This window comes from Protobothrops mucrosquamatus, unplaced genomic scaffold (genome assembly GCF_001527695.2).
Source record: "Protobothrops mucrosquamatus isolate PMUCROS unplaced genomic scaffold, P.Mucros_1.0 scaffold578, whole genome shotgun sequence".
Taxonomy (NCBI): Eukaryota; Metazoa; Chordata; class Lepidosauria; order Squamata; family Viperidae; genus Protobothrops; species Protobothrops mucrosquamatus.
Genome location: NW_015386879.1, coordinates 346,679 through 362,119, shown reverse-complemented (window position 1 = coordinate 362,119; position 15,441 = coordinate 346,679). Strand labels below are relative to the sequence as shown.

The 15,441-nt window shown below is 41.3% G+C and overlaps 1 protein-coding gene across 1 annotated transcript in view; it reads right to left on the bottom strand.

Annotated features, from left to right (window-relative positions):
- The window catches only part of TENM1 (teneurin transmembrane protein 1), a 238,034-nt gene that overhangs the window by 191,754 nt on the left and 30,839 nt on the right, over positions 1-15,441 (bottom strand). The window lies entirely within an intron of this gene.

The following is a 15,441-nucleotide window of genomic DNA, read 5'->3' as shown; positions in this document are numbered from 1 at the left end:
ATATCCTTCTCCATCCATGTTCTAGAATTGTGTTGATTTTAAATAAGCTCAGTATAAAAAAGAATACGCACAATTATAAAAGAAGAAAAAAAAGGCTAAAGTGGAGGCAGTTAGATCTAGTGGTTAAGGCACCAGGTAGAAACCAGGAGACTGTAAGTTCTAGTCCAGCTTTAGGCATGGAAGCAGCCGGGTGACTTTGGGCCAATCACCAGGAGACTGTGAGTTCTAGTCCTGCCTTAGAAATAAAAGCTGGATGGGTGACTTTGGGCCAATCACCAGGAGACTGTGAGTTCTAGTCCTGCCTTAGAAATAAAAGCTGGACGGGTGACTTTGGGCCAATCACCAGGAGACTGTGAGTTCTAGTCCTGCCTTAGAAATGAAAGCTGGACGGGTGACATCACTGGGTTGTTGTTGTGAGAAAAATAGGAGATGAAAGGCATATTAGGAATGTTCCCTGCCTTGAATTATTTATAAACAGAAAGGCAGGACAAAAAAAAATCTAAAATAAAATAGGAATCAAAAAGATATTGGATATATATTCACAGACATACGTATATCAATAAACTGAACTCACGATTCATTACAGTGATCTATCGCTGATCTATACTGATCAATTCTGCAACTACTGAACAGTGAGAGCTACATATTTGTCTTCCTTATACGGAACAGTAACATTTATTTTTTTTTGCCGTTAAGTCTATTTTATTTTTTCCTGATGTCAACTTTCGTGTGATGGAGATCAACTTCAAAAGAATGTAAACCTCTAAAAAAATATTAAATCTCAAAGTTGAGTTAATCCGTGTAATTGCTTCTTATCCAAATGTTACTATATATTTAAATAAAGTCTTAGTTTCATTGCATCTCCTACAACCTGAATGCAACAAGGTCATTTCTGAAATACTATTTCTTGTCCAGAAGGATATGATCTACAAATCTATTGATTTTTTTTTTAAGTCTGCACTTTTTTATTGGTTCAGTAAAATGTGCAAAAAGAAACAGCAAAATGAAAAGCAAAAATACATCTGCATACCTAAATGATTTGGCAAGGGGGGGGGATTTAAAAAGCAAATAAAAATAACCCACATTTTAAAAACAAAACTATGAAAGGGATTCCAGTGTCTTTCCTCTCTTTCTTTATCCTTCTCTTCTCTTCCCCCCCACCCCCCAGTCACTCATTGCTACTTGGACATTTTTATACTTTACCCTGGACAGTGTTACTCCTTTCTGTTTGAATCATTGATGATGTTTAAGATTATTTAAACAACTTTCTCTTCCCTCACCTTCTTCCAGACTCCTGCTGTCACATTGCAAGAGAGACAGAATATGGTGATCCATTTGTGCTTTTATTTTTACCACTGGCTATTTGCAGATACAGGCTGTCCTCGGTTTACAACCACAATGGAGCCCAATTGTGGGCACATGTGCCATTGCCCCAGCCCCGCCTCCCCCTCCTCTCCAGCAGCCCCCCTGGAGGAGAATCACCCCCAGGCGCAGCCCGCACGGAGCAGCACAGCCAAGGACATAGCCGGGCAGCAGGGACAAGACTCCACCCTCGCGCCCCATAGCATGCAGATGATGCTGCGGGGTGTGGGTGGAGGGCGTGGCTGCCATGGCGCTGCAGGGCTGACTGGATGATCTGCGGCGGGCCATGGCGGCGGTGCGTGGCCGGATGGGCGGGGCAGGGAGCGGGCGGGACAGAGCAGGCAGGGCGGGAGGCGGAGCGGGGATGGGGGGGCGGTTTTTGGGCACTCAGTCTCTAAAAGGTTCGCCATCACTGTGCTAAGGCATAATTAGAACAATTATCAGTGGAACGACTTGCCTCCAAAAGTTGTGGGTACTCCAACCCTGGAGGTTTTTAAGAAGAGATTGAATGATCATTTGTCTGAAATGGTATAGGGTTTCCTGCTTGAGCAGGATTGGACTAGAAGACCTCCAGGGTCCCTCCCAACACTGTTATTCTGTTATTCTGCCCTTTCATGATATCAGATATTATATTTTTGCTGTTTTTCTTCCATACGGGACCATGTAAAGTCCCAGCACTGGGTTTACATAGCAGTCTTGTCTGTTCTGATACCCTTTGTTTTCCACGGTGCCAACTTTCAGCTTTTCATAGCAACAAGTTTTAGATCCTTCATTTGCCTAATCTGTGAAAAGGCCTTTTCTGGCTATAACAGCCACAAGATGGCACTTTTGTTAAAGTAGAAAAGGGTCACGCTGTTCTTTGCTTTCGTACAGGTGGCTGGAGAGGGAAGGTCTACTTTTGTTCCTCCTCAACATTATTCAAAGACCCACAAATCAAGACAAAACTGATAGCAGCAAGTTTTTTTTTTCCTAATGGATGAGTTAAAGTCCTTAATCCTAGCAATGGAGACATGGACCCTGTGCAGCCTGAAGCACTGAAATATTCTATTTTTAAATATTGATAACTGAATTCTCAGAAGCTGCTAAAAATATTTATATGGATTCACTGTAGCAGGCTGTGTTATTATCTGGTGGATTGGGTGAGTCACGGCAGGTGCGTGGAAGATGCAGATGTTTTCCATGCTGTTGGCAACTCAACACAAACATTTCCCAGCAGTGAAGGATTACCTACAATGAATTGGAGCAGGATCTTGGGCATATGCCTGAAATTAAAAGCAATTCCTTTTCTGACCAATTTTCACAGAGACTCTTTAGCCAGATTTATTAAGAAGAAAGGAATGGAGTTGTGACTTAACTGATTCCTACTACAATGAAATATACAGTATCTCCAAGTACACTGGAGTGGAACCTTCTTGCCTGCTTTTTGTGAAGCACCAAAGTGGCAGATACGATGTTGGCACTTGTAGCAGGGTGTTTACTAAACCACTGCCTAAATCTAGATCAGACTGAGAACTGTCAAATCTTGTACACCAGAGTAGGCTCAAGGGAGAAAGAATCACACCGATTTCAATCAGGAGCCTTAATGGTACAAATTATTTGGTAGAAACAAAACAATGAGGGGAGTGGTAGTAAAATCTTGGAATCTGAGATAGCTCTCAGCCTCCAGCTCAAGTATCCAAATAAAAGTCCAGGATTATTTTCATTTCTGAAAATCTTACTGTTTATTGAATACATGGCATGGTAAAGACGAGATAAGACTACCTCTAAAGTCCCAAGGCATCAGACCATAGCATGTAACAATGACTTTCCCAGCCAAACCTCCCCAGATGTCCACGTAGCTCATGTAAGCAAGTTCTCTTTGTTATGGGAACCGTCTGCTCTCTTCTTCACACCTGCTAGAATGTCCTTGAAAGGTTTCCATACTGCCGACTCTCAGCAAGCTTCCGTAGAACTGGAGAGGTTTCGTTTCTCTAATCCATTCGAAAGCAACACCTCCCCTCCCTACTCTAATGGCAAGATGAAAACAGAGAGGCACATAGCTGCCAAATTTTCACTCTTGATGATAGCAATAGCACTTAAGACTTATATACCTCTTCATGGTGCTTTACAACAGTCCATACTTTGTGGGGTGCCTCAGGGTTTGGTTCTCTCTCCCCTATTTAATATCTATATGAGGCCACTAAGTGAGGTGATCCATCCATTTGGGGTAAGATATCATCAATGTGCAGATGATATCCAGATTTATATCTCTACCCCAGGGTCTCTTTGGGGCCACTTGGTCTGTGTCTACTATGTAGCCATGGTCTACACTGTCTCTTATCTGCCCATTCCCTAGGCAGCATCTCTGAGCTCAATCTCCCATGATAACACACTATTACAATAGCCTCAGTTTAAAAGCTGAAAAAGGAAGACACTAATGATAAATTAAGCTGCAAAAAGAATAAATGAGAGAAAACAAAATATACACAAGAAAGAAAATGAATTATTTCCACCATCAAAACACAGTGTGTCTTTGGTGCACAAACTAGCTGAATGGAGAGACAGTTGTGTGTGTGCATTTATGCGCACCTGCATGAGGAATCTAAACACATGCATACAAAATATGGTGATGTAAAAATAAGGAATCATATTTAGCGTAATGAATATGTCGTAGGAAAGCAAGCAATAAAATTTTTTAATCCAGCCAGAGGTGGCTGTGAGCTGAAATGTAGCATCCAATTAATGAATCCTGGAGTGAACTGCTATTATTTTTTTTACTATCTGATATTACAGCAATGTCACAGTTCAGCATTTTCTCATTTCTTGGCATTTAATTCCATTTTGCATTTAAGGGTACACTTAATGTGGTTTTCACTGCTTGGGAAAAAAAAAAGCATAAATGCATTTGCCAAACAGAAACATAAAAAAAGTGCCTTCGGGAAAGCTGGGAAAAAAATCAAGAAAACAAACATGCAGAAGTCACACTGCTAAGCATGAATTACCAATAGTTGGGGGTACAGGTTGATCACCCCTAAAATATACGGGTGAGTTGCTTGGCGCTGTGAGTCTCCCACTTTGCAGAGAAAGGAAAGCAATGAAATGTGGTGATTCCATTTGGAAAGAAGAAAGCTTCTCACCTTTCAAACTAATGCTTTTGCTTTTGCCTTAATTAGGAATGAAATATTTACTTTTCAATTTGGCAAGAGCAGCATCCTTCTGGAAGAAAAAAGAAAAGAAAAAAAAAAGAAAGGAACCACTTAAGCAGCTGTTTTATTTTGCTCTTTCTCCACCCCACAGAAAGGTTGTCCTGGTTTCTATCAAAGAAGAGATGAAAATAAAAAAAATATTGTACATTATTATAGAATATTATAGGCCTTTGAACTCTGGTGCTGGAGAAGACTCCTTCGAGTCCCCTGGACTGCAAGGCGATCAAACTGGTCAGTCCTAGAGGAGATCAACCCTGACTGCTCTTTAGAAGGCCAGATCCTGAAGTTGAAACTCAAGAACTTTGGCCACCTAACGAGAAGGAAGGACTCACTGGAGAAGAGCCTAATGCTGGGAAAGATGGAGGGCAAGAGAAGAAGAGGACGACAGAGAAGGAGGTGGCTGGATGGAATCACTGAAGCAGGAGGCGTGAGCTTAAATGGACTCCAGAAGATGGCAGAGGACAGGAAGGCCTGGAGGAATGTTGTCCATGGGGTCACGATGGGTCGGACATGACTTCGCAACTAACAACAATAGAAATTCTAGTACAGGAGTTGATGAGCAAGGGTTCCTACCTTCTCAAAAAAAACACAAGGAGATTTTGCCCAGCAGAACTGCTGATAGTAACACATTAGGTTGCTCTCCTAAAGTCTTGGTATGTCTAGACCAAAACTAGGTATGTCTTCTCTGATGAAGAGAAGGACTAGGAGTGATATGATAGCAATCTTCCAGTACTTGAGGGGCTGTCACAGAGAAGAGGGGGTGGACCTATTCTCCAAAGCACCAGAGGACAGGGCAAGAAGCAACAGGTGGAAGTTCATTAAAGAGAGAAGCAACCTAGAACTAAGGAGACATTTCCTGACAGTAAGAACAATGAATCAGTGGAATGACTGCCTCCAGAAGGAAACCCTATATCACACTTAGCCCTAGAACAGTGGTTCTCAACCTGTGGGTCGGGACCCCATTTGGGGTCGATCGACCATTTCATGGGGGTCGCCAAGCAAAGCTGTCCACCATTTTTTTTGACCGCCATTTTTTTCCCGTTTTCCGGCGGGTGCCTTACCTCCCTTGGGCTGGGCCAGCTAGTGGTCAGCCTGCTCCGTCTCTGCCGCTTGCCAGATATGCCTCGGCTGGCGCAGGGGGAGGAACCACGCATGCGCGGCGCTCCCGGGCAGGGAAAGTCCTCGACTTACGACCGGTTGGGTAGTCCTCGACTTACGACCAGTTTAGTCCTCAACTTACGACCGGTTTAGTCCTCGACTTACGACCTGTTTAGTCCTCGATTTACGACCAGTTGGGGTCGCGGCATTAAAAAGGTTGAGAACCACTGCCCTAGAAAGACCACATCTGGAATACTGCATCCAGTTTTCCTCACCACATAATGAAAAAAGATGTTGAGACTCTGGAAAGAGTGCAGAGAAGTGAAACAAAGATGATTAAGGGCTTGGAGGCTAAAATATACAAAGAACGGTTGCAGGAATTGGATATGTCTAGTGAAAAGAAAGACTGGGGTGACATGATAGCAGTGTTCCAATATTTAAGGGGCTGCCACAAAGAAGAAGGGGTCAAACTATTCTCCAAAGCACCAGAAGGCAAAATAAGAAACAATGGATGGAAACTAATCAAGGAGAGAACCAACCGAGAAATAAGACAAAAATTCCTGACAGTGAAAAAACTCATTGGAATAGCTTGCCTTCAGAAGTTGTGGATTTTCTATTGCTGGAGATTTTTAAGAAAAGATTGGACAGCCATTTGTCTGAAATGGCACAGGGTCTCCTGTTAGAGCAGGGGCTGGACTAGAAGACCTCCAAGGTCCCTTCCAACTCTGTTATTCTGTTACCATTCCAGACAAATGACTGTCCAATTTCTTCTTAAAAACCTCCAGTGATGGAGCACCACAACTTATGGAGATAAGTCCTTCCACTGATTAATTGTTCTCACTGACAGGAAATTTCTCTTTGATTCAAGATTGGATCTTTCTTAAATAAGCCCAAGTGCTTTTATTCAGATAAGAAATATATTTCTTCTTTTCCAATCAAGAAATGCTTTGTTAAATGCATCAGAATTTTGCCATCTCTCCAATTGCCAGCAAAGTACAGAAAAGATTAATTTGCCCAATCCTTTCAACCCATGAATCTGAAAGTTCTCATGGGAATATTTGCACGTCCGAATGGAAGATCTTTTCCCCAAAAAATATATGCATGGAATCTGGGGAAAGGGGAAAAAAAACGATCTTAGTTTTGTGTGTAAATGGGTTTTAAAAAAACACAATCCAACTTTGTGTTGAAATTGTGCATAAAATGCATTCGTAATGTAGTTGATTATATGCAAGAGACGATTTCATGCTCAGCTTCAAGTCACTGCAGTGAGGGACTGATTGTTTCATTTGTTTGAGGCTTGTTGTCCCCTTGTACACTTGGGAATGGAAAGCTAGAGAAAATGGATCTTTTAGTAGATCCGGTGGCCTTTTCTCATTCTCTCAGAACAAATGGGAATAAAATTGGAAGCCACTGTCATGGTCCTCTCAGGTGGCTCTTCATCTGAGGAGAAAGAGCAAGGATCAGATGAAATATCCCCAGGCTTAACTCTGAGGAACTGGCTTCAAACACCAGAGTTGTAGCATATATATAATATTCCATTCTTTGCTCATCAGTTCTGATTCCGCGGCTAAGACTAAATTGCCCAGCTCAACTCAGGGAAAAGACAGAGAGGCCAAGAAACGCTTGGAAAGTTGCAATTAAGACTGTCAGTAGCAGGATAGGAGCATAAGGCAGACCCAGAAGAAGATGGAACTCAACATCAAAGACACACTACAAATAACAATGGTTGAGCCCATGAGAAGTGCAAGAACCAAAATTTTGTTTTCTCCCTCAACACTTGGAAGTGTTAAAAGAGGAGGAGGAGGAGGAGGAGGAGGAGGAGGAGGAGGAGGAAGAAGAAGAGGAGGAGGAGGAGAAGGTGTTGGTAGTGAAGGAGGATAATCCATCCTCAGTCAGGATGACCATGTTTTGGAGGGTGCCTATGAACCTCCAGGACAAAAGCATCAGGCACAAGGAACCAGAACACCTCCATGAGTAGGCCTAAGCTAATCACCTATTTGCTAATCACCTATTTATAAGAATCTGGCCAGACTGACTGCAGTCATTCATGGGATGCAAATAAAGGCTTCAATAGTCTGGCCTCTGTCATTTCCTCCCATGGAAGGATCCCATGCTGAAAAGTCTTTCTATTCCCCCCTTTCCTTTAAACCAGTGATTCCACCACAAAGTCCTCCACATCTGGGCAACTTCTTTGATACTCTGTTTTACAATCTTTCTTGCCTTGACCTTCCCTTGATCCTTGCCTGGCTACAGGTAGTCCTCAACTTAACAAGAATTTGTTTAATGACTGTTCAAAGTTACAAGGGCACTGAAAAAAAGGACCTATGGCTGTTTTTCACATTGATGACCCTTGCAGCATCCCCATGGTCATGGGATCAAGTTCAGATGCTTGACAATTGGCATGTATTCTTGACGGTTGCAGTGTCCCGCGGTCATGTGTTCATCTTTTGTGACTTTTGGACAAGCAAAGTCAATGGGGAACCCAGGTTCACTTAACAACTGTGTGACTAACTTAACAGCTGCAGTGATTCACTTAACAAATGTGATCATAAAATGGGGGCAAAACTCACTTAAAAACTCTTTTGCTTAGCAACAGAAATTTTGAGCTCAGTTGTGGTGGTAAGTTGAAGACTCTTGGTAGATATTTCATCTAAACTCTACTGTAGCTGCCAAAGGTACTGTATTGTGTAATATTTATCCTTTTAACAGTTTGCTCCAAGACCTGTCATTCCATCCATGTATTTAATTGCACAAATTTCCTAATTGCCTGACCTTTATGGTATTTCAATCTTTGTCGTTCCAAATGCAGATAAATGCCTAATGCTTCATATCCATATTTTTCAAGCTTAGCCATTATTTGCAATTGTTCATGAGTCCATCTGGATAATGACACACCAAGCTCCATCAATGGTGTAAGTCAGGGGTCTTCAAACTTGGCCCTTTTATGACTTGTGGACTTCAACTCCCAGAATTCCTCAGCCAGGCTCGCTGGCTGAGGAATTCTGGGAGTTGAAGTATACATTTCATAAAAGGGCCAAGTTTGAAGACCCCTGGTGTAAGTGTTTATGACATTCCCAGCCGGCTTCTGATAAGCAATGGTGGAAGCCAGATTTCTTTAACAACTGCAAGATTCACTTAACAACTGCAGTGATTCATTTAATAACTGTGGCAAAAAAGCTTTTAAAATGGGGCAAAACTCACTTAACAACAGCCTTGCTTAGCAATAGACATTTTGGGCTCAATTGTGGCCATAATTTGAGGACTATCTATATTTAGGAACTTAATCTTTGTATAGAAAGGACAATACCTTATTATTCTACTCCCCCAAACATTGGGAATCTCTATTAACTATGGACTTTGGACTGGATGAAGTCTTTGGGTAGAGTTGTTAAACGAAAGAGTTGTTAAAAAGATAATATGCTATAATTTCCAATGCTCTGATTAGAAAAGGATGTGCATGCTTTTGTTTTAATTATAGAGCTAAGATATTTTGTACAAAGCATAGAGACAGAGGCAAATTTATAGATGAAGCCTTATGCTATTTGGAACTTCTCCCACAACATAACTGGGTCAATATCTGTCTGGTTGGGATCTGTGGTTGTTGCACCAAAGAAATGTCAGCAGATCACTGCTGCAATTTTCCAACTTAGGGGGACTAAGATTGAGAGAAGCGGACAGAGTTAAATCTGATAATATATTTTTTTAAAATGCATGACATTTTTACGTACGATAATATGAAGCTCATGTCAGCAATCTTCGATCAGTATTTATTATTAGATCAGAAAGGGTAGATCTTTTGGAGGTTGGGGATCACATGCTCCTTTCAATAAGACGCTGTGATGGCTGCTGGAATATGACAACCCTTATCACTATAGAGAGGGTCAATCAACAGGAAAAAGGAAGAATCTGTCCACCTTTGACTTAAAAATCTTTTTCACAATACAACCTGGCAAAGCTCCCTGATTATAAATGCTGTTCTTCATTCCACACACATTTCTTCATTTGACCTGCTCTATCATTCACTTGGAAGCAAACTGTAATGCAAGGACATCCATAAGCAGCAAGAGTTTTTACACACGTGAAACGAATCTCATATCATTCCAGTCTATGGGAAAACATTTTCCATTCTTAATGCAGTTACAGTGCTAATCGTATAAAACACAGTAATTTAATTTAATTTAATTTAATTGCAGCACTTGGTACAATGCTAAAAGAATTCACCAAATATTGAGAAATTTTACACTTACTGAACTGGACACCGTTAATTCTGCCAAACACAATCCTCCTAAGAATCGCAATACATTTTATGGGCAACTCTATGATTCTTAGATCCTTGGCAAGGACCCAAATCATTGCAGCCCATCCTCTGTCAATTAAATAATTATGGCTGCTGCTGCTGCTGCTCATGTTGACATGTACCAAAATGTGCATAAATATAAGTACTGCATTCATTTTTTTATTATTTCTTTCATTTCCTTATCTAAAATGATAAACAGAAGGGCCACAAGCAGGCAAAACAGCAACTGGAGTGGAAATAACTTCTGACTTCCTGCTGGCTTCCCCATTGACTTTGCTTTTGGGTAGCTGGTGGGAAGTGATGGAAATCACATACATGTGAACACAAATGACCATGGGTGGTGATGCAGGGGCCATAAGTTTTCAAATACAGCTGGTAGGAAGTTCCTTGAAATTTAAGCTATACAGGAGTAATGGGTCCTGGCTTTTCTATGCATTCTTTAAGTTAGCAGATTTTAGGTATTTTGATTCAAAAATTGTTGCCCTATGATGCACTGTTTTGGCAAACTGAAGTTTACAAACATATAGAAGAGCTGTAGCATCATACAGCTCACTGGAAAGTTTAAATATGGCTGGAACAGATTAAAACTCCTTAAAAGAAGAAGAGAAATTATTTATATTCAATACTCATTTTATATTACCTGATTCATTTTCCCCCTGTACTAGTATATTTATTTTATACTATCCTTTAGACTGGCTTAATACTTTGCCATAAAGCATTTATTTATTAAATTTAAAAAATCCTTAAGTATATTATTCCAAAATATCCAGTTTATTACAGTATACAGATAATAGGCAAATGCAATGATTTTTTTTTACCACAAGTTAGCTTATTTGTTTTAAACTTGATTTTTTTAAAATTATCTATTATAGAATATTTAATGCATTCTCACTGGGGCAATATAGACACAGACACAAACACAGACACAAACAGACATTGTAATCAACCAAAATAAAATATTCCGAAAAACATGGACATCCCTAAGTAGGAGAGTTGTACAGAGTAAGGTAGGAGCAAAACCTAGAAAAGACCACTGTTAGTCTTGCAGAAATCCCAGATTGAGCAGGAGGTACGAATTAAACCAATAATCACCTACACCACACCCCTGGAGACTATTGTGGCTTGAGGCAGATGCACCCAGATGCACCCAGACTGTGCAAAAGGGTTCACAAGGGTGATTGTGCAAAAGGGTTCACAAATTTGAAATGAAATGCAGCTCATTGCAAATTATTTGATAGGGTTATTCCTGGATCATTACTGTGTAGTAGAGGTGTTGGACAAGGAGGAAGAACCGAAGTCCATATCTACCTTCAACCATGGAGGTGCAATCATGGAAGTTCAATAGTTTCACCCAAAATACATACATATGCATGTATGAATGCCTTATCTTGACCTCCTGTAGGAACAACGGGACATAAATGTCTTTGCGAGTTAGATTTATGTTCCACTTTCTCTCCAGCCAGTGCACACAGCTCTTCTCCAATTTTTGAACCCTATGAGCTGAGGTGTTCTGATAAAAGTGACAAGCCCAAATGGGCTTTCATTTCTAAGGGTAGACCCTAAACCTGAGACTCCCCTGGTCTAACATCTTCGACACTACGTCACACTGGCTCTGTCAGAAACAGAAAATATGAAAGCCAATGTTGTATGTTTGCTATTACGGATATGAGGAGGTAACTTGTGGGGTTTTCTATTCTATGCTTTAAACACTGGCTTGACTGGTATTGTTTAAAAAGCAATTTGTTGCTCTACCTTAGGCAGTAAAATTTTATAGCCCAGACCTGTTTCCAAATTTTAACCCTAGAAAACTCCGGAGATTAATCCAGTAATCCTTAAATTGCAAGGCAGTTTATATCACCTCCCTGGGTCATCAGGTAAAGTCAGAAAGGTTTTTATCCCAGCTGTGTTGACAACCTGTTCTAATAGTCACAGAAGCTGTAGACAGGTGCCAAACATCTGGAAGTTGCTGGCACTTATCTCTATTCTTGCACCTTTTTCTGGCTAGATAATGTTAGGAAGAATGCAAATACCCTGTTTTAAATTTTTTGCAATTATAAGGAAAGAATTCCATTTTGCATTTTTATATCCCTTAGATCAGACATGTCAAACACAAGGCCCGGGGGCCGGATGTGGCCTGTGAAGTGGTTTCATGTGGCCCACGAAGCCATCCTGGAAACAGTGAGGGAACGGCCCCCGCTGCCTTAGCCCTGGCCCAGGCCAGCTGGGAGCCAATGTACAATTTTGTGGTGGCCATCTTGGCACTTGCCCTGGTGGACCATGCCTTGGTACTTGCCCCGGTCCCACCCCCTTCTGCCAGAGACCCTCAGATCTGTCCCATTCCTGCCCAGGTCCCCATAGGCACCCTTGACGCGAATGATGTAGAACTGGCCACGCCTACCCAGTAGACCACACCCACTCCATCCACAGCCACCCAGTAGGCTGCACCCACTCTGGCCACACACCCCGGGGCAATCGCAATGCTGATGCGGCCCTTAGTGAAATTGAGTTTGATACCCCTGCCGTAGATGCAACAATGTGAACAGTCTGACAACAGTTTGTTTTCAAAAAAGAGGTCTTAATAAATGTGTCTTTCATTAATTCCAATAGCAACAATATGACACTGTTTCCAATTTCCCATAATACCTCATTATGGCATGCTTTCCAAACTCCCAATTTGAAAATGGCAGACTTGGGTCCGGTCTGTTTTGGAGATATTCTGAGAATGTTCAATTGGCTGTTCCGAAATTCAGCTGTCTTAGTGGACATGGTGCTGGTAGGACTCAAAACAGCTGCCAGAGCCACTGAAGTAGAATGGGAAATGGAAAACTGAATTCAAAACTTTAGAGTAAGAGTGATACTGCTTTCAGGTGAGTAAAAAAACAAACTATGTTTCCCTAGAACTTATCAAATAAGGACAACATGGGATGGACAATGGATTGTGACAGAAGTCAGACAACATTTAGATCTCCAAGAAAAAAGTCCTGATCTATCATGTTGTCTTAAAGAGGCTGTACTCATACATCAAGTGTTGACTTTGGGCCTGTAAGAGAGTAAAAAAAACCCCAGAGAAATAGGACAACTAACTTGAGCAACAGTCGTCCTTAATCAATAAAACGTCCCACTGTCACACATATACAAGATGGGGAGCTAATCTCCTCCTTGGAGCAGCAAATAAGCCAAGTTGGTCCTCCAAAGAAAATAAATCAGAACCAAAAAGAGTAGAAGAGCTTACCAACAAATTAAACGGTACCGGTCCTGTGAGTTCACTCATGCCTGCAGGGCAGTCTGCTGTGAGCAGATAAGCAAAATCCAGAGTTTGCTATCGGAAGCAATATTTTGTCCTGCTTCATAAAAATTTGACACAGCTGGAGGTGAACTAATTGAGAAGGGAAGATAGCAACGTTGAAGGGATTTGAAAATGTAATTAAAGAGCAATGAGGAAAGGGAATCAGCGGAAGAAGGAATGCCCTAAGCTTGGAGAGCACCAAGAAGTTCAAAGCCACTTCCAAAAGTGACCTCTAATAATAAGGATGAGCAAATGTGCATTAGGTTGGAGCAAAAGGCCCTCAAAAGCTTTGATTGGGAAAGTCGAAACAATCTTCACTGCAGAGGTAAGAGCTTCTGAAAACTATAACACATATTTTTGTTTTCTTTGTTTCTTTGTTATTGCTACATGGGTGTAGAGCTGAATCTAAAGATTGTTGAGTTAACAGAGCATACTTCACCAAACTGGCATTTTCCTGATTGATGTCTATGGAGAGTCTCAATCATCCAGGTCATAGTTGTTCCAAAGGTGGGGTTGTTTTTTCTTTTCTTTTTTTTTCTTTTCTGAAAGGCAACTGGACTTTCTTGGATGAGAAGCAAAATGTTTTCAAAAAAACCACCAAGAAAATCAAGTTGCCTTTTGGAAAAACAAACAAACAAACTACCTTTGGGATTTCCTGGTTGATGTAATAAGCCAGTGATGGCGAATCTTTTAGAGACTGAGTGCCCAAACTGCAACCCAAAACCCACTTATGCATCGTCGGGTGCTGGGTGGGTGTGGCCCATTGGCTGGGTGTGGCCCATTGGGTGGGTGTGGCCCATTGGGTGGGCGTGGCTGCGGTGGTAACGGCAGACTGGGTGGGACTAAAAAGTTCAATCAATCAATTCCAACTTTGCAAGATCTTTTTTTTTCCTGCGAGAAGTTGAAATTGACTGATTGATTGAACCTTTTTTTTTTGCACACGGCAGCGCAGGCCTAAAGCGAAAAGGTTTTATAAAACCCAGCTGAAGGCCTAGGACTGGGGTGATGGTGCGCACGCCCACAGAGAGGGCTCTGAGTGCCGCCTCTGGCACCCGTGCCATAGGTTCGCCACCACTGTAATAAGCACACGTTAGAATTATACCAAATTAGGGAATGGTACTGTACAACTCCAAAAGTTGTGATGATCACTATCACTTACGATCCTGGCTAGATAAATTTTGGAATGAGGCTTCTCATAGAACCAAAAATCTGGTGTAGATATAAGCACCTATCACACATTTCAAATGCAAATGCTCTTGCCTACAAACGTACAAATTCCCCTTACAGGCTTTCCACAAGCATCTGGAAGGCCACTACAAGAAGCAGAGTTCTTAGCTGGATGGATTATTTTTTCCTAATTCACAGAAACACTATTTGTTTTAAAAGAAATGTGACGATAGCCATGGACTCTAGTGGCTTCAAAGAACAATTCTAACAACCCAACAAGGCTATCGATGGCTATCGTGCGCAAGATTGGTTGAATCTGTAAGGCGAAATTCATTCAGCTGAGAACAAAGACAAGATTATTATAATTGCCAGGGGCTTTCACAGAAGCATCAGACTAGCCATAATGTTAGACTTGATAGAACTTTTCTTTAACAAGATTTTTTAAAAATGTTTATTGCATTCAGGGTAGCCAACCTGATTCGCAGGGATTCTAAAACTCCCTCGACAGATTTCCTGCTCCATCTGGCATTTTAAATCTTTTAAGGATATTTTATTGTTTCATTTTGTTACAAGACTCCATCTCAGTCTCCATGTAAGCCTGCTAACTTAGAAAAAAAAAGCAGTGGGCATTGGGAACTTGGCAATTATTATTTTTTGAATGTAGATATATATTCAGAAAACAATAAACCTCTAGCATAGTGGCAGAGATAGGGGTGCTGGGCAGAGCAAGAGAAATCTCACTATCTTCCTTTAATGGATTATTTTTGCTGGCCACTCTTGCCACATGTTGATAGGAGATGTTCATTCTTGTGGACAGTTATAGTGTATAAACATCCATGCTATTTTTGAATGCCCAAAGTAGCAATTGTCTGTAAAAGTAGCCTTATGCAAAGTCACTGAAGTTTCCTGCAACATTTTTGTGAATCCCTTCTAGTACAAGATAGAATATAACCTTTTATGGGTTGTTGTTGTTAGTTGCGAAGTCGTGTCTGACCCATCGCGACCCCATGGACAACGTTCCTCCAGGCCTTCCGGTCCTCTGCCAT